The following is a 20,729-nucleotide window of genomic DNA, read 5'->3' as shown; positions in this document are numbered from 1 at the left end:
TGGGAGCTGGACTTTTCTCAATCTCACCTTGCTCTCAGTTATTAGCTGTGTGAGTTCAGAAAAGTTACTTTACCACCCTGGACTTATAAAATGGAGTTGATGAGAAGAGTGCCTACCACATCAGATTATTATGAGGATTTAATAAGTAACTACTTGTAAAGTGATGGGAACAGTGCCCAGATCAGAGTAAGTACTATGTAAAATTTTGAAAAATAAATAGTATGTTGACTGTTAACGGTCTGACATTTACTTTTTCTAATTCCAGAACCAGTGTCCCATTTTGGCTTTGGGGAATGTCCCCACAACCTGTCTTTGAGTATAGTCTTAGTGATGCAATCAATTCAGGTGCTAAGGCCAAACCTTGTGTGGCTCGGGGTGATGGTGGTGACCTGAGCTAGGCTAATCAGACACTCTCTCCCTGGAATTTGACTCATAAGGAGAAACCACACAGACTCTGTATTATAATGTATTCATCCTGACTCCTGCACCCTAAGGATACCCTTCATGAATTCCTCACTCTAAGATTTCCAAGGTTGCCCCACTGTCTGCCCAGTCTGGGACCTTATCCATCAATTCTAGAGACAGCTTCTTTCAAAAAATGAGCCCCTAAAAAAATTCCAATAAATAAGTAAATAAATAAATAAATAAGCCTCTTTTTTTCTTTTTTAAATCTGTATCGATGACTTTTAATCAAATATCCCCATATGTCCACAATGGGTACCCAAATACATTTTATTCATTATTAGAATCAGAGTGATCATTCTAAATCATTCTCTTATATTGAAATTAATTTATGGTTATATCGGTGTGACCCTCCTTCTCCCCAAATCAGTTTCTGTTTGTGCTCACTTCAACTCTGATGGAGTTATTTAGTTCTATACAGTCTTGACTCCCATCTGTGCCAAGCAGAAAAGCTATATAACTATAATCCGGTAAGGGTTGGCAGTGTGTATGACCGGGAAAGGATGTCTCCTCAGTGACCAACTCGAGCTGTGGGATCTAAGACACTATTTGCCTGGCCAATGAAAGGCTCAGGGTTTAGCTCTTCATTTCTGAAAGTCTGAGGTGCATACTACTAAATAAATATTCAGAGATGGGAAAGAAGTAACGTCATTGATAATCATGAATTCTTGGTGTTGCTACTATACCCCTCCTCTCACTGTTAAAATATAGAATGAAATACATCAGAAAACAAAATATAATATGTCTGAATAATTTAAGAATGGCTAATTGGACTTTGAAAAATACACATATACAACAAAATAAATTTCTAATTGCTATCATTCCAGACCCTATACAAAATAAATAACTTCATACTGAGATGTTAGAGATCGTGTGGTGAGCAATTTGGAGAAAAAAAAAAAAAGACTTTTTCTGGACTAGTTAAATCATTTATCAAAAATTATAAGCAAATCTATAGAGACAGAAAGTACATTAGTGGCTGCCTAGGGCTGGGAGATGGTGGTGTGGGAAGTGATTGCTAATGGGTACAAGGCTGCTTTGGGGAATGATGAAAATGTTCTAAAATTAGATTATGATGATGGCTGCAAAACTGTAAATATACTAACAATCTGTGAATTCTGCACTTTAAGCAGGTAAACTCCATAGTATGCAAATTATACCCCAATAAGTTGTTTTTAAATGATTGAATTCTCACCTTTTAAGTTATTGGAAAACTCTAGCTAACCTGAATGAAAGTCAGCAGATTTGGATCAGGGGTGTCCAGAATAAGGTGGAAAACCTAAAAATCAGTAAAATGCACCCAAGTCAAAATCCACATTCAGATCCCTTGGGTCAGTACCAGACAACCCAAGGAAACCAGGGTCTACTGCAAATGAGAAATGGGGCCGTGTTAAGAAGGAGATGGACGTGAACTGAGCAGGAGTAAGTTCAATTCAACATGTCACCCTTATTGATTGGGCGTCATGGTCTAGTGAGCATTTCTCAATGAGAGATAGTCTAGCTATAATTTCTACCTGCTTGGTGTTGAGTCAAATAGCACCGTGCAGTTAGAGTACCCAGTATTCTTTAAGGCACCCTTCATAGTTTTCTTATTTCCATATCTCAGTCTTAGTAAGTACTCTCAAGCTGTAGCCAGCTGCTAACACACTCCCTTAGAGAGCGTGGCTACACAGGCCGCACACCTAGCTGGCCAGGTGGAATTCCAGGTGTTTGGCTAAGTCAATGGATGGATGAGGCTAACTGGTAAGGGCCTTCTTGCTTGATGTCTCTAAGTGTGCATGAATAGCAGCTCTCACCGTGAAGGACAAAGCCCTGCTGATTATTTACAAAACATATATTCTTTGCATGCTGAAAGGAATCTAAGCTAGAAAAAGAATGAGCATTTCAAAAAGTGATATTTAAGAAGAAAATAGTTGAAATCCAAATGTTTAATTTTCTTACATGATTTGTAAATTCTTCTACACACTAGGGTTTTTTGTTTGTTTCTCTCTTTGTTTGTTTGTTTGTTTGTTTTCAGAGCTTAAGGGAGATTCAAACACAGTCCACTCCAGAAGTGCTCGGCCATTTTCTTCTGTTAGAACACTTGGGATTGATGGCATTAACACAACTCACATTTGATGAGACAGGAGCAGGTACACTGTAGGGTATAGGAAATCCCACCTTTTCCTTTCAAGGAAGCATGCCAGGTGGCAGACCGATGAGAATAATATTGTAGAAATACTCCAAACAAACATATAGCAAAATACGAATCATTAACAAAAGTTAACTCTTGTCAGTAATAATTAATTTGAAATTTCCCTCACAGTTGATTGTTGCACACACAAGTCACACACACATGTCATGAAAGCACTCCAGAGAGCCTCCAAAATAGTCCCCCTTCATAGCTTTATATGTGAGAAGAAAGAGGATACAGAGATTTGGGGCATTTTGCTCAAGCATTATCAATCTAAATTAAAGTTGACTGTAAGATGAAGGATGTCTCCCATTACACAATCTCCACCCCTTTTAGACCAGTGTGTCTCCAGATTGAATGTACATATGAAATACTGATCAACTTGTCAATCTTGTCAAAATCCAGAATCTCACTTTGAGTTGTAAGGTTCTACCTGTATTTGAAAGCACCTCTGTAATTTGCAAAGCACTTTACATAGGGTAATAGCATTTGTTACCATGACCTACGAAAACAGAAAATTATAATTGCAGTCTTATAAACGGGAATGTGATACGCTTTGCATCATACACTAAGTGATAGATCAAGAATTCAAACTGGATCTGTGATTCTAAATCTTACGTCCTTTCCCTTGATCCCATTTCTCCTTGGTAGAAACACATGTTCTGTGACTGAGATATAAAAAGGGGCTGTAACTTTTCCAATTGTCCTCTTATTTCACTTACTTTTTTTCATCCTGTCTGTCATAGATTTTTCTTGACATGTTTTCTATGTGTAAATATGACCCCATTGTAACTTTTACTATCAATCTCCACCGCGAACCCTTTCAAGGTAAAGTTGTATTTCTTCCTCTCGGTTATTTACGTATTTTCCCGCTGGTTTCAAATCTCTTCCATAGTCGGTCCTTTAGCCATGGTACATTAAACACATTATATTCCCATATTTTATTTCTGTCTACTAATTTGCCTTTTAATCATATTTGCTGTTTGCCTAGAACTTGCCTGAACTTCTTAGCTCCATTTTTTTATCAAAGTAATTAAAAGGAACACAAATAATCACAGTCTCAAGTTTCTTGCCTCTGAATCTATACAGCAAATCATTTCTTTGCTCTTTTCAAGGACTTTTATGAAAATAGATTATCAAAGGGTTCCAAATGAAATTTTTTGGTTACTTATTTATTTTGAATTTAAGAAGTCACAGGAGGAAGAGAGAGAGAACACATTTGGAAGGATGATTTAGTGGAATTATAACTTGCAATATTTAGTTGCATATTATTTTATTGGGATCATGGAAAAATATAAAAGATACACTACAGCTGATTTTTCTATGTAGAGTTCTTAAAAATTTATATCATTAGTTTATAATGATAGTTTATCATTATATTTATATACATTAGTTAAAAAGACTTTATTATTTGTAATAAAAATATTTAGCCATCCTATTAAGAATAAACCATGACTCTATTATTAATAGTATTTCATCTTTCTATTATATGAGTAAAGACCACTGGGTGGAATAATAATCATTCAAGAAAACGCAGGGGTGGGGTGCTTGGGTGGCTCAGTCGTTAAGCGGCTGCCTTCGGCTCAGGTCATGATCCCAGGGTCCTGGGATCAAGCCCCGCATCGGGCTCCCTGCTCAGCGGGAAGCCTGCTTCTCCCTCTCCCACTCCCCCTGCTTGTGTTCCCTCTCTCGCTATGTCTCTCTCTGTCAAATAAATAAATAAAACTTTAAAAAAAAAAAAAGAAAACGCAGGGGTGAATAACAACATTTCTAATTTGAGAGCCATGTGTTCTTTCTGCTTAAATTTTCTGAAATGATATGAAACAAAATCTGCACCACCCATTCTGGTTATATAAGCTGATTCAGACCTATGTCCTTGATTTCTCCATATATAGAAGGAAGGAAGAACCCCATGAAGGAGAAAAATATAAATGCCCCAGAGAGATGATCTACTCTGTAGGTATCCAATGGCTTATACCATCACATTATTGTGTGTAAATAGTTGCCATACTGGAGGCCAGCCCTAACTGTCCCACAATATGCAGGGCTGATAGGATCAAGATGCACAGGCCTCTGATTCCAGGACAATTTGTACTAAATACTGATGAAAGATCAGAGGACTACGATGTAGAGACGCTCAGAGTAGTTTCAGAGAAGATAGATGTTGTTTTAATTGCCCACTCTTAGAACTAGGATATGGTCTTAGTATCACTTACTACTGCTAAGGATTTCTCCCAGGATCTAGGTGTGTCTACAAGAGAATTTACATTCCTTCTAGTCTTAACTGATTTCTTTATTTTCCTGGAGATGAAAGAAGGACCCCAACATTTACCCTACAAGAACAAATCCCCTTAAGAAGAGAGAATCTTGGGCGCCTGGGTGGCTCAGTTGGTTAAGCGACTGCCTTTGGCTCAGGTCATGATCCTGGAGTCCCTGGATCAAGTCCCGCATCAGGCTCCCTGCTCCGCAGGGAGTCTGCTTCTCCCTCTGACCCTCCCCCCTCTCATGTGCTCTCTCTCTCAAATAAATAAATAAAATCTTTAAAAAAAAATAAAATAAATAAATAAATAAAAAGAAGAGAGAATCTTGGTCCTACCTAGAACAATGATCCTTAACCTTGGCTGCATGTTGAAATATATGAAGAAATTTTTAAAAACCTGCAAACGTCCATGTCCCAGTCCTGGTCCAGTTAAACAGGATCACCTACAGAAGGAGCTCTCAAGCTTTAAAACTTCTCAAATGATTTCAATATGCACCAGTTTTAGAGGCTACCTTGGAAAAGACCTAGTTAAAAATAAAAATAAATATAGTTAAAAAATAAAAATAAATCCAAAATAAATTGGCAACAGAGTTAGGATGACTCCTTTCTAATCAAGGGCTCTTTGTACTGCAGAGAATTGTTGCAAATAAATTTTAAAGAGGATACACATTGAGTGACTATTTAGTAAATTGCAACTGAAAAAGACATGAGTATACATTTCAGTAAGGTAGGGCAATAGAAATCAAATTTAAAACCCCAGGGGGAGGAAATCACCAGGGTCAGTGAAAGTTTGTAGCTGGGGAGATTATGTCACATATTTACATTATTATTTAATTGTATGTTAAACAGGATTTGTAAAATGAACTACAAATCCAAATACCCCCGCAGAGGCAGAGTGCTAAAAACTTTCATCTCAGGTTGACATGGATTAGAGATTTGAAAGCCCACTTCTCCTTTTACCATGTCAAATTATAAAAGGAAAAATAAAATGCTGATTCCAGTCTCTAACGAAAGGTAACTGTACAGTTATTGGAAACATACTTCCAAAGCGAAAGAGGATCTTATTACAGCACAGAGCTAGGCCTGCATCTTCCTACCTTAAGGTTTTGATGGTGAGATTGCTGTTTACTTTCATCTGGTTTTCATTTGAAAAATCCCATCTGTGCTAAGCCTGAAAGAATTGTAAAAATACTAAAGTTACAAGCATTTAAGTAAGGTGAACAGAATTTCCTGGGTTTACTTTGCTAAAATGATGTTTAAAGAAGATTTTGGTGATGTAGGCTGTGAGACCACTATAATATACCTGCTCCAACTAATTATGTGTCTGAGATGGGAGGCAAAGCAGGACTTCCACCAGAGGGGAGGGGAAATATGCTGGCAGCCTCACACGCTCAGACTAAGTACAGACATTTTTAAAAGTGAATGTGTTATACTTAAACTCATTATGCAAAACTTTGGATAATAGCATATTTATCTGCCATTTTATATTATAATCTAAACACTTGTGGCTACACACATAAAAGCTGAAAATAATGAAGTGGAGAAAAGAATGTTTCTGTATTTCAAAAGAACTAAGAATCAAATCAAATCAAATAAGCCAGAATGTTCTCCTTTTATATATTACTCATAAAGGATCAGGTTTGCTATGAGAAAACAATATGTAGCTTAGTTACTCTAGCTAATCAGCGAATGAAGCGTGTCTCAGTGAAAACAGGAGAATTGAGAGAAGTGGAAATGTTAATAAGTTAAATGTGAATTTTTAAAAGATATCTTGGTACTAGACATTATAGAAAGAAAAGAGAGTGTTTGGGTCAACATGGTGTTTGGGCAAGTAGGACACGTATCATCCCCCCACTCCCACCCCGTTTATATTAATGGAAATAATTCAGGCCAAATATTTGCAAAGATGACTTAGATATTTCTAAGATGCTCATTCCAGAGTTCAAAGGAGGCACTAAGCAACCATCTGCCCTTTGCCCAACTTTGGATGATCATTCACTGACTGTTTTGATGAAGTTCAGACCTGCCACTGGTCCAAGAAATAGTATCTGTTTAGGGAATTTTAATCCAGCTATTCAAATCCTTTGCAAGCTCTGCACCTATGACTAGTTGCCCCCAGATACCTTTGTGTAAGTCCAATTCAAACTTCTGAAAAAGCCAAAACTTGATTTCTAATTCTTGCCTGGTTATAAAGTGCAGAATTTACAAAAGTTCCTCACCTCCAAGACCCATGAAGGAAAACGGGTCCTTCATTGCTTCTGTGAAGGATTATTCTGGAAATTTAAACGCACAACCACACACACACACACACACACACACACACACACAAATTGCAGGAAAGAAGTAGACAGAGCCAAATAAGGAAGGGGCATTTGTTACCTGGGGGTCTGTCCATCAAGCTGGGCATGAGTATATATATTTACAATTCAGAAGTGAGATGATCATTGAAATTTCCCTTCTGTGGCTCTTTGCTCTCACTGGTCACAAGTCAGTTGTGTCACAGTCTCCAGGTAAAGTTTCCTGAACCCTGATTCTAGTAGATTCTATATGCATATTCCCCCATTACATTTTCATAAAGATATTTACACTTAAAATAAAACTTGTGACACTTTCTGGTTACTTAACGGTTAGTTTCTCCCCCAGTACTGTAAGATCCTAGAGGGCAGACACAGTATCTTATTTGATTCTCCACAAGTAGGCATAAATAAATATTTTGAGATTTACTTAAATCTCAAATAAATCAGGATATGAATGAATATTTAATTTGCTTAAATTAGGCAGATGTATAATTGATTATATCTATCTGCAAGAGCTTTGAGATCCTCACATAACCAGCATCATGTTTAGAATTTTCATTCTTTCCATTGTCTTATATAAATTATTTTAGATTGAGCTTCAATAATTTTTAAAAATAGATTATTTTTAGACAATAGAGAAGCCTAGAATGACACCTCATAATCATCCATAGTGTATAGTTTATATTAAGATTCATTCTTGGTGTTGTACATTTTACAGGTTTTGAAAATTGTACAATAATGTGGATCCATCATTATAGTATCATACAGAACAGTTTTATTGCCTTAAAAATTCCCCATGCACTATCTATTCATCCCTTCCTCCCCCATAACTCTTGGTAACCACTTATCTCCTTACTACGTCCATAGTTCTGTTTTTTCCAGATGCCATATACCTGGAATTACAAAATATGTAGCCTTTGCAGATTGACTTCAACGTTTAACCATTTATGATTCCTCCATGTCTTTTCATGGTTTGCTAGCTCATTTCTTTTCAGTGCTGAATAATAATAATATAATATAATAATGTATTACATTTTATAATAATAATTATTATTATTCCATTGTCTAGGGGAAAACTGTCTTTCTAGTGGTTGTATCATTTTGCATTCCCACTAGCAGTAAATGAGAGTTCCTCTTCATTCTTAGCAGCATTTTGCATTGTCAAGGTCTGGGATTTTGGCCATTCTAAGAATGGTGTAGTGGTATCTCCTTATTTCAATTTGCATTTCCTCATTTCCCTACTGACATATGATGTTAAGCCTCCTTTCAGTCTCATTTGTTACCCATCTTGCTTCTTTGGTGAGGTGTCCAGAACTTTTGCTCATTTTTTGATCAAATTCTCCATTGTTTTATTGTTAAATTATTATTTTTTTTAATTTGGAAGATTCACCTGAATTTTTTTAAAAAATTTTACCAAACTTTTAATCAATAAGCTGCTCAAACAGTTCTCAGAGATACTGATAAGTGGCTTTCATCTCTAATTTCCAGTTTAAATGTTTAGAAATGTACTTATTATTTTATCTAAATTCACTTTTTATTGCCAAACATTGTTTAAATAACAAAGTGAATAGAGATTCTAACAATGAGCATCCTGAACTTTCATACATTGAAGAAAGCAAGGTTCTCGGAAAGTGAATACATAGAGCAGTAAAAAATATTATAGAGTACTTTAAAATTTAATTTTCTAAAAGTTAAGTAGTAGTATGGATTTAATTTTAAGAGCCAGACCCCCCCAAAAAAATGTGTAATAAAACTGAATGCCACAGAGGCCACATTTCCCAGCTTTATGCCCAGTTTTATAATTTCTTAAGAAATATCCAGAAAGAGAAAACTCTGACAATATTTGATACCTGTATTTAGTCATACTCTAGGACTTATAAATGTTATTTCAGGTAATTTTAATGAAGGGGGAGAAAGAGAGAGAGATTGGGAGAAAAATTCCCTCACAATTGGCCACTTCACATCTTTAGCCTTTTAGATTTCCAAATACTGTTACTGCAGGGTAAGCAAAGCATTCTTGCCATGACTCACTTTCTGTACAACAGCTTGTTAGAGAACAAAAATGGAATTCCCAATTAAAAATATATACATAATGTTCAAGCTATGTCCAGCTCTGCAAGTGGAAGGGGCAGAAAATAGCAAATGTAGTCCATTTACATAAAACAAACACGCTTTCCTCTATAGGAGGCATCTATTAAAGCAGGACTCTGCCCAACCAATTTGAGCTTCATGCAAATCCAAATAAGCCAAGAATCAGAGATTTCTGGTACCCGGTCCTGGCTTTCACAATATGGAATTAAATTTTCTAAGAGAGGGAAAAGAAAATCAAATTATATTGTTAATAAGAATTGCTGAAGTAACTACCTGGAGTTCAGGAAATTCTTTGAATATTAAAACAAGCTTTATTAGCTGATACTGGGAATATTAACATATTCAAAGAAGAGTTTAAAAGATACTCATCAGGGTACCTGGGTGACTCAGCCCGTTAAGCGCTTGCCTTCAGCTTGGGTCCTGATCCCAAGATGCTGGGATCCAGCCCCATGTTGGGCCCCCTGCTCAGCGGAGAGTCTGCTTCTCCCTCTCCCTCTGCCCCTCCCTTGTTCATTCTCTTTCTTGGTCTCTCTCAAATAAATGGATAAAATCTTTACAAAAAATAAAAGATATTGATCATTCCATCACAATTGTGTATTGTTGCAAATTGACAGCCATCATTTTCTTTCCAGAGCACATACAATCAATACTGAGTATTAATCTTGATGAAGGAAATGATTCCACCCTGTGAATAAGAATACAGTTCGGCAGCTCTACTCCTCACTGTTGATACTGCTCAGGCAAGCGCTGTTGCATGAACTACCTATATATCCAGTTGATTTATTCTGTAATCTCTTTGGAAGCAGATGTTTACCTTGCCTGCCAATCAATGATTATTTTATTGAGTGCTCAGTATGTTCGGTGGAGTATGTGGTACTTGTCCTCAAGGGGCTTATAACTGGTGATTGGATGTCTTGATTAATTTAACAGCTATCTAAAGTAGGAACTCTGTTTGTGTGCCAGTTCCTACATGGAGAGGCTCTTAATCTCCTGGATATTCCTATGTGATGAGGGTTTTTATTGCCATTTTACAGATGGGGAAATAAAAGCTCAGAACCCAAGCTCTCATTTAGTAATGCTGGAATCCAAGCCCAAAATGCCATGCTCCAGAAGCCAGTGTGATTAATTTTACATATTTTCCTATGTTGGCTTCCCTTAAACTTCTGAAAAAGGCTTCCTCCTCACCTTTGCTCTTTTTGTGACATAAAATAGCTTTATTTGCATTTGACATCCTTTGCACTGTTGACAGTCATCTTAGTATATTTTTAGGCTGTAATGACTTCAGAGGAAACCGGAAAAAAAAAATGAGGAAAATTATCAAATTTTGAAAAATGCTCAATACGTAGATAAGAGAAATTTCTGCTTGGTCAGTAGGCTGAGAACCTTAATTTTTTACAATGAAAATTCACTCTGGGGCGAATAAGTGCCCTTAACATTAACAGCAACAGTAACAGAATTCATTTACCAGTCTCTTTCCCCTATTAAGAGTGTTCCCAACGAAGGGATATAGTAAAATGATATTTTGGTCTCAGAGAATTAAAAATAAAGTATTTATGGAAATAACAGTGTTACATTTTGGTAGATTAGGTTTAATCAAATCACTGAATATATGGAAGACAACAAGCTGAGTAGAAATGTGCTGTAGAAATAAAGATGCTAAGTGAGCATCCTGTGCAGTAGTGATCATTGGGGGTTCTTGGGTAACCACCCTGCCAGCCCGACAACTCAGAGGGTCCTGTGCCTACAGATGTAGCTCAATCAGTTGGTGCTTTATTAAGGAAAGGACTGATAAAATGCATTGACATTTTATTATTATTTATTTTACTCATTTGCTTATTATTTATTTTGATGATTATTAATATTCCATAACTTATTTTTCTCTCAATTTAATTAGTACTTATTGAAAAAGTAAACAACTTAGCTATTCAATGAACACTGACTGAACATTATTTAATGATTTGACACATACTTTCATAGCACTTACTTGTGCCAAGTATTGTTCCAAGTTCTTCACAGACAGGAGTTACTTATTTCTCTTAACTTCCTTAGTCTTCTTTTTTTTTTTTTTAACATTTTATTTATTTGAGAGAGAAAAAGAGAGAGTAAGCCCAAGTAGGGGGAGAGAAGCAGAGAGAAAGGGAGAAGCAGGCTCCCTGCTTAGGGGGAGCCTGACATGGGGCTCCATCCCAGGCCCCCAGGATAATGACCTGGGCTGAAGGCAGATGTTTAACTGACTGAGCCACCCAGATGCCCCTACTTCCTTAGTCTTCTTAATAATAGTTGTACTATTATCCCACTTTACAATTAAGGAAACTAAGGCAGAAGAAAGCTAAAAAACTTAGCCATGGTCAATTAGCAAGCAGGAGATACTTGACTCTAGGATTCACGCTATTAACTATTATATTATATGTCTCCTACTTTTTAAGGAAATTGTCTGGATTATTTAGCCCTGAAGAAGTCGTGCGGTGAGGAGACACATTTTGGTTATGGTATCATAAAAGACAAAGAAAATATTTCCTAGCAACACTGAAGAACATTCACACAAAAAAATAATTTATTGGGTCAGATGTAAAATATAGATGTTCTTAAAAATGTAATGACCTTAAAATCTTTAAAAATAAAAAAATAAAAAAAAATACTTTAAGGGTGCCTGGGTGGCTCAGTCGTTAAGCGTCTGCCTTCAGCTCAGGTCATGATCCCAGGGTCCTGGGATCGAGTCCCACATCGGGCTCCCTGCTCCGCGGGAAGCCTGCTTCTCCCTCTCCCACTCCCCCTGCTTGTGTTCCTGCTCTCACTATGTCTCTCTCTGTCAAATAAATAAATAAAATCTTTGAAAAAATAAATAAATAAATAAAAAATGTAATGACCTAAGGGTCAGACCTAGTTGGTCAGATAAATGAATGAGAGAAAACGCACCCTCCCTCTTAGCCACAGGAATGTTCATATCCAGGCATGTTTAAGGGGAAAAAATTCATTTGAAGATGATACTGAATTATATTTTTTATTTTGAAATTATATGTGTGCATTTGCAAAGCTCATTATATACGTGCCATCCACTTCTGTATGGTATTTATCGCCGCCAATTTCAACAGAAGGAAGTCTTGGTTGGTTGAACTATCTGTAGAACTGTCTCTGTTCTCCATTCTTCTGGTAGCAACAGGGGCTGTAATGAAGACTTGCAGAAGACATGCTGGCTGTCCGCCCTCACCCTGAATGCAGAGGGCAGTTAGTGGAAATTGCTTTACAAATCAGGGGAGAAAAGCATGGCATGGGGGGAATGGATCCTCGTTTCCATATTATACTACAAGGCCATGACAGTAATGCTCAAAATCAGATGTGCCCTGTGAAGAGTTTGGTCATGCTTGACTAAAACCCTTATGTTTATTTTGAGACTCTTGAATACAAAAAATCCATATTTATTTGTGTTATCAAATTAGCCAAAATTCCTGATTTTCACAGCTTTCCAGTTGAATCTGTCTACACAGTTCACGTAATCCTCACACAAATCAGATCAGTTATCATTAGCCCACTCTTCTCTTTGGGACTCCCAAATCTGCAGTTAATTTCCTCAGCCATTAAGAGGAATTGGTGTCTGAGAATGGCATCTTGTTTTATTTACACAAATAGGCATGTTCCTTAAAAGAATTTCCATAACATTTGAAATGGGAAATGACTACTTTCTCACCCAATATTACTGTCAAAAATTATATTCAGAGGGCTAGGTTTCTAGGACGAGGGTTTTAAATAATATATAGCACATGTGCATACCATAAACAAAAATATATTTGAAGTACATGAATCGTATGTTAGGGTTTTTTTTTTATTGTTTTCTTTCTTTTTGAAGAGGGAACGAGGAAAATAAGCCATGTTTCAATCTGAGAGAATTAAATGTCTCTTATTTTCAGAAAACAAACAATTTGGCTGATCATGTTTAATCAAATTATTCACGTGTGAGGGCTGGCATATTTTCTTTGTGGGAACGACAAGCTGAGTGGAAATGTGCCATCATTGTAAAGCCTCTGCGGATGAACATACTCCGTGTGGTCACTTTATTGTCTGCTATTTGCTGAGTGGGGAAGGCAGTCAGACATGTATAAAGTACTGGTCACCTACTAATTTCAGATCTGCTCTTGTTATTCTCCTCTGATGTTTTCCTCTGCTCCCTTGATAGTGATAGAGGTCAGGCCAGATTTCTTAAGTGAATGTGAAGCAAAAATCTGTTCTTAAATATACCCTTTAAAGACATTCCAGTGGTAAGTGTAATCACACTGTGGTAAAAATTCCCTTTCTCAACAGTTTCTAATTTACTTAATAGCAATTGGCATGCCCACTTTCTCTTTCTTTCTATTCCTCCACCTCACCCCTCCACGGCATCCTGATTATTTTCAAACTGGTTTGCCACAGAGAGAGATACAAAAATTGGGGGCTCAAATGACAACCGAGGCGGGCGCCTGGGTGGCTCAGTCTTTAAGCATCTGCCTTCTGCTCAGATCATGATCCTGGAGTCCCAGGATCGAGTCCCACATCGGGCTCCCTGCTCGGCGGGGAGTCTGCTTCTCCCTCTGACCCTGCCCCCCTTTCATGTTCTCTCTCTCATTCTCTCTCTCTCTCAAATAAATAAATAAAATCTTTTTAAAAAATGACAACTGAGGAGAATGGTGGAAAAGTGCTCAGCTGTGAAATCTCTGAATGTTGTAATAGGAATCAGATGAGCAAGTGACATCACTATGGTTCAGTCACTGCTTTGGCAAAAATCTGGTCTCGATTTTTCAGTTGCCTAGAAGCAAACATAATATTTAAGCAAAATGGGTTATAAAATCAGTGTGTTAGTCGGTATCATGTAAGTCAGTCATTCTATCACTTTAAATATCTAAAAACATCCATGTACATTAATGAGGCACTGGGATTTAGAGCAGGGAACAGGACACTGGGACATCAAAATAAATAGAGAAGAGTTAATGTGCCCATTACTCATGTGTTTTGAAGGGTCATGGCAATAGCTAGCTCCTCATACATCACTATAGCTGTTTCCTATGTGCCTTGAAAATGGGGTTGAGGAAGGGAGTGTGGGGCAATTTTATTTTTCTTTACCGTTATCTCTAATGAGTTACAAAGAATTTTCCCTCTTCTTCTCCTTTCCCCCTCCCTGTATAAGCTATTTCTTGGGCCAATCTTAAGGGTTTTCACATATTGTTGAGCTACCAAAAGTCCAGTCTGGTTGAATTCCATACTCACATCTTCAACCCGGCTGTTCATGCATAATGTGGGCTCTATCTGGGAGTCCAAGAATGAATGATTTTAAGTAAGCTTTTGGGTGAGACTCCTTAGGGCAGAGCTTCCCGTTCTCCAGCCAGCCCTCAGTTCCTGTCCTTCAGTGTGATCATCATAGTCTCTTGGTAATGTGGTCTGCTCACCAGCCAGCCAACCCTGTGGGTGACTTAACAGCCAGAGAGTGGATACTGAACTATATGCTATAGTGTGCACAGCACTCCACAGGGTACCCAGCCATCTGTGCCAAAGAAAAGGTGCCAAGTATATTCAGCTTCATTGTTGGCCGCTCTCTATGCTCAAGTATCTCTTTCTAAATGTTTCCCTTATATCAGGTAAGGGCAGAAAGAATAAATAAGGTTACTACCTAGACTGGTATCCACTGTGGGAAGGAGGTAACATTCTTCTTGCAGAAATCCTCCATATTTATAAGTGATTTTCTTAGTGCCACCTTCACTAGATAGGGGGTCTTTTAGCATCCCCTTCCCTGTAGGGATCAGAGGGAAAACCCTAGCACTCCTCAAGTCAATGCCTCTCAGATCTGAAGCTCCTTTGTCTTTTTAACTTTATAAAGTTGTGGGGGGGCGGGTGGTCACAGCTGGAATGGGAGTTAAGGCATAGAGATTATTCTTATCCATCCTCGAGGGATGGATAAATGACTGACTTACTCACTTTGGGCATGTTCCTCTTTAGAATATCAGCTCCTCTGTGTCCACTTCTCCTAGGCTTTGAGCTTTAGTCCTCCATTCCCAGACTACCTAGAAAGGGATTTCTAACAATTATGTGATGCTGTCTTAGCACCATGTGCAATGGTTACTCTGCAAGAGGAATAATTTTCAGTAATGGAACCAACTAAAAGTACTGTTAAGTTTTGCATTTCTGTTAAATGCCAGATTCTTCCTCACTCTATCATTCCTATCACCCCTCCTGAGTTCCTTCCTATATATGCTCCAAGTTAAAGAGAAAAATAATTAACTTTGTTATATGTTTGAAGTATTCCCCATTTACCTTGAGAACCCGGGACAGTTCAAACCTAAAGAAATCCCACTTTGCCCACGTGGCACCCAGTGTTCTGGACTCAGTGGGTGTTTATCAAATGCCCTGTCGTAGAAATAATCAGAAGACTGAAGAACTCACGCATATCAGTTCTTGATCACTTGCTTGATGTGATCAAGATGACAATAGTAAAAAGTAATATATATGAATGAAAATAGAGATATATTTTCCTCCAAAGAGTTAAAGTCTTTGTAAAAGTTATTATGTTTATTATGGAATATTTTACTTGAGATAAGTACTATTCATCTTCAGATTTCATGGATTTGAAATTTGACAAACTGATGCACACAGTGGCTTATTCCAGTGCTCATAATCTGAGTGGTTGAGGGAGCCAAATCCAAAACATGGGCTTTTGGAATTTTAGGCTAAAAAGGCTGGGTTGCATGAGCTTGGCTTAAAGGAGGTATCTTGCTAACCTATGTGCCCATCCCTGCCTAAGATCAAATTCCTTTATCCTAGAGCGATCTGGCACATTCGAGGACCTCAAATTGCAGGAAATAATTGAGGATGGCTTATTGTGATCTTTTGTAACATATGCAAACCTTACGAGGTCGGTGAGCTATGTGGAATAACACTGCTGCATCCTAGCCACGGAAATTATCTGTATGAATGGTTAGTTGACTGTGTCACTCCAAACCTCAAATATGTATAATGCTACTTTCATTCAAGTCATATGTGCTTAGAGCTCTTCAACACAGCATAAAGTTACCGTGAAAGCAACAGCTAGGCATAAATTCCACGCTCAACCCAATGCCATACTCAGTAATCTTAACCTGTAGATGCAGATTCTTCTGAAGATATCATCTTGGGCTTTCCCTGTCTTGTTTGTAAGAAGCAATACTGAGATGAACCATGTCTCAAAACACAGAAGTAAGTTCTGACAGGACATATATTTATCTTCTGCCAGGATTATTTAGAGGATTTTTCTTAAAACTTGGCTTCTGAAAAAGAACAGCTGAGTTACAACATGTAATAGAGCAGTAATGATTTCTGAATGAGGGGAAAAAAAGCCTTTAAAGGCATGGAACTATATTCACATATGCGAACGTGTTTATACAGACACATTCATGCATATGCTGATATATTCGATTTTACTTCCTTTCTTTATAGCGCAGGGATAGAATTTGGCCAATACTTTAAAAACATCATTTTCTTTGCTTCCAAACTTTATTTCAAAACACGGACAGCCTAATGCTATCTGGTAAGGATAAATTGCAATACTATTTTTTTCTATATCTCATATGTTACTAAATTCCCCATATTCTGTCTCCCTCTTAGTAAAAATAAATAGGTCCTGTATTTTTGCATTTACTTCAGATGTCACACTGTGACAAGTCACTTGCTGCACCTGACAGACAACTGTACCCATTTTTTATTAGTTCCAGTTCTCCCGGTAACTGAAATCCTAAGGAAGAAGTTGCTCTGCCCTGAAGAAGCCAGTGTTCTCTCCAGAGTCGAACAAATTGTCTTTCTTGCCGGTGCTGATTCCTTCGACACTCTCTGGAACTTGTCAAGGACGAGAAGGGTCAAAAATAGCTCTCCCATTTTAAGCTACATGACAAAACAGCAGAAAGTGTCCCATTTCAGCAAGACTGCATGAAGTTTATTCCTGTCTTTGGTGCAATCAAATCAAATCTGTTCACCAGAAGTCAAGTGTATTAGCTCCATTTTTTTTTTTTTTTATAAAATCAAGAATTAGAGAGCCATCTACTGGCCTAATCTTCCTAAGTGGTTTTCTAAAGAGCTAGGGGACTGTCATGAAGAAGTGAATCATGGACCAAAACTTAAAGCCACACAAAAAGTATGTACCTTTCCCATTATATTTGGGGAAAAAGAAGTAAATGTTTTCTCCTTCTGAGACTAAAGAAGAAAATAGAAGTATAATTTCTAGGAAAGATGAGATAAAACAGAGTCTATATTATATAAGTAAAATGAAATGATAATGAATATTAATTAACCAGTTAGTTAATCAGCAAGTAGTTATGAAAAATGTGCTATGTGTTTAGAGTTTCTTTTCTGGATAATTACAAGACATGCTAATTCTTGTCTGAGAATTTATATGCTAATTTGAAATAAAAGAAAACAAAAACAGGACACTGAATGCATGATATACCATTCTGGCATCAAAGCAAATATACAGGACTTACAGTTAGAACACCTGAGTCTAGGAGCACCTGGGTGGTTCAGTCGGTTAAGCGTCCGCCTTAGGCTTAGGTCATGATCTCCGGGTCCTGGGATGGAGCCCCGTGTCAGGCTCCCTGCTCAGTGGGGAGCCTGCTTCTCCCTCTCCCTCTGCCCCTGCTCATCTGCTCATGCTCTGTCTCTCTCTCAAATAAATAAATAAAATCTTTAAAAAAAAAAAAGAACACCTGAGTCTAAATGTTGCATATACCACTTGGGAAACTGACAACTTGGGGCAGCTCACTAAGCCTTAGATGTTCTGTCTGAAAATTGAGGAAGATAATATATGCCTCATAATTTATTATAATAATATGCTCAAATTTAAAAAAATGTTATATACATGCACGGTATAAATGCTGGAATCATAAAGTCTAAATACATGAAATCCTGAGATCTAAACACTGCAAAAGGAGTAGTTAAGGCCAGAGTACTTATGGGTGGTGTTGTAAAGAGAGCCTGAGTAATGCATCCATAGGTGAAAGTGAGTTGGGTGGGCATTTTATAAAGTATTTAAGTACTCTAAACATAGAACACATCAGTCTGAAGGGGAGAAAAATGTTAAGACACATGATTTCCCTAGGGCTGGTAGCAGTTTAATTTATAGTGAAGTGTTTGAAGGATGGGAGGGAAGACGGACTAAGTTGAAATTTAATCTCCAGCTAGCTGAACATAGGTTTTAAAAAATCAGCGAGGGAGAGAATAGAAAATCAAGTGTGGAATAAAATGAAGGGAAGATGATAGAGATAAAGTTTCCAAGGGCATTAAGCTGAAAAGGGAGACTTCATAAAATAGAAGTGAAAACTTTGAAAGAGTCAAATTAGCTTGGAAAGCAGGAAGTAAAAATAATCATGCTAATGACTAAAATCTCTGGGATATCTAGAGATTTCTGTCAGCGTTAGGACTATAAGGGGGGTACTTGTTACAGACGCACAGAAGTGGAATGCAGTGACCCCGAAGAACACAGCTCCCTTCATTCAAAGCCCACTGAAGATCAGGAATTTTGAACCCACCTAGACAAAAGATCTGAGATTCCTGGGAAGAGTCTTTGCAAAGGGAATTCTAAAGCCTACCTTTGTTTCAAGTATAAACGCAGATATGAATGTTTCTTCTTTGCATGACTTCATTAAAAAAAAAAAAAAACATCGTGTTTCTTTAGAATGTAATAATAAAAAAGCCTGAAACCATCATTTTCCTTGTCAGTTTGCATAATGATAGTGAGTAATATAGCTGTCGTTAATTTTTAGACAATGAAGGTAAATTAATACTGGGCTCTTTTGTGTATTTTCCAAAGCCTTCCATATATTTAGTACCGATTAAAGAGCAGATTTGCCCCTTCGATATTTCTAATTTAAAAAAACTCATTAAACGAGATTTGTATCAACATTAATAGAATTAATGGAAAATGCTTAGGATGCTTAAATTCTTACATTCTATTTTCTGTATAAAAAATTTAACCATCCACAGTCTATAATACAGAATTCAAACATAAACTCCATTTTTTCTCACACATACCATCTTTAAAGGTCTAATTTACAGGATACCTCCTTCCTGAAGCAAGGTAATTCCTGGTACTGGAAAAGTCAGAAGGTGAAACTCACAAGCTCTTAAAGCACAGTCTGCTTAGTTAAAGGAACATCGCCACCTACAATGAACTAGAACTTATGCGTATGTGTCTCTTATTTTGCTTCCATTCCTTTCTTAATTGCTCTGCAAAAATATCTCTTTTGTGCTTGAACATTTATTTCATCTCTCAAATGAAAATCCCATCTCCTTCCCTCTGAAGTCCCAGAGGTTTTACTGGATTCCTCACTTATGATATTTATATTTCCCTTGCATTTTAATTAGTGTTGTCCTTAATAGATTCTAGCATCAAGTGTTACTTAAAATAGATGTCGCCCTCTGGGAGGGGTCAATGGATTGGTGGATTACCCTCTCTCACAACACAAACCACAAGCACACACTCACAGATCTCTTAGCCTGTATCAGGATGGAACAGGAAGGAGAACAGGGTGCATCACCCCACTAGGAATCCTGCTGTGTTGATTAGGCCATTTATGCTAGGGATGGAGTCATTGTACCTGATTAAAGGATCTAAGAAGAGGTTGCCAAAACTAGCTAGACATCGAAATGACCTGAACTTAAAAAAAAGGGGGAAAAAAAAAAAGAGCTTACCTAGGCCTTATCTTAAAAATTCTGAATTATACTCCCCCCAGGATTGAGTCCTAAAAGTTGTGTTTTGTTTTTTTTTTTAAGATTTTATTTATTTGAGAGAGAGATTGAGAGACAGCATGAGAGGGAAGAGGGTCAGAGGGAGAAGCAGACCCCCCGCTGAGCAGGGAGCCTGATGTGGGCCTTGATCCCGGGACTCCAGGATCATGACCTGAGCCGAAGGCAGTCGCTTAACCAACTGAGGCACCCAGGCGCCGTAAAAGTTGTGTTTTAATAACCTCTTAGTGATTCTTATGCAATCATCCTACAGTTCATATAGGAAAACAACTGGCTAATCCAAAAATACATGAGATCAGCTAAATCTCGAGATCTGAATTTAAATTAGTTTGAGGTATTTATGCCTTCTACCTTCTAACCTAGCCAACTAGAATTCCTTATAAGGTTTTAGGGCTCAAGAGCAATTTAATGTTTTCTTTGCTTTCCTTTGCCTTGTTTTGTATGTTTCTGCCTCAAAGTCCATTCGGAGCGGAATATGTTTTTGCAAGCAGGATCCTGGATACTGTGTTAGAAATCAGGACAGCCTGGCATAATCTAAATTCTCCAGTCCCACCCCAGGTTTTCCATTATTCTAACACTTACAACTTTGTCCTGGCATTAATAAGGTGAGTTTAGGGTGAATTGAATTGAAAGTTAAGGTTAGAATTTGAGAAGAAGCCATCAAACCATTAAGGCACACTTTTTAACAGAGATAAATTGAGCACAAGACCATAAT

The sequence above is a fragment of the Leptonychotes weddellii genome, chromosome 9, assembly GCF_054177405.1.
Source record: "Leptonychotes weddellii isolate Sample4059 chromosome 9, ASM5417740v2, whole genome shotgun sequence".
NCBI classification, from domain to species: Eukaryota; Metazoa; Chordata; class Mammalia; order Carnivora; family Phocidae; genus Leptonychotes; species Leptonychotes weddellii.
The sequence above is the reverse complement of the archived record's forward strand: the minus strand, read 5'-3'. Positions refer to the sequence as shown.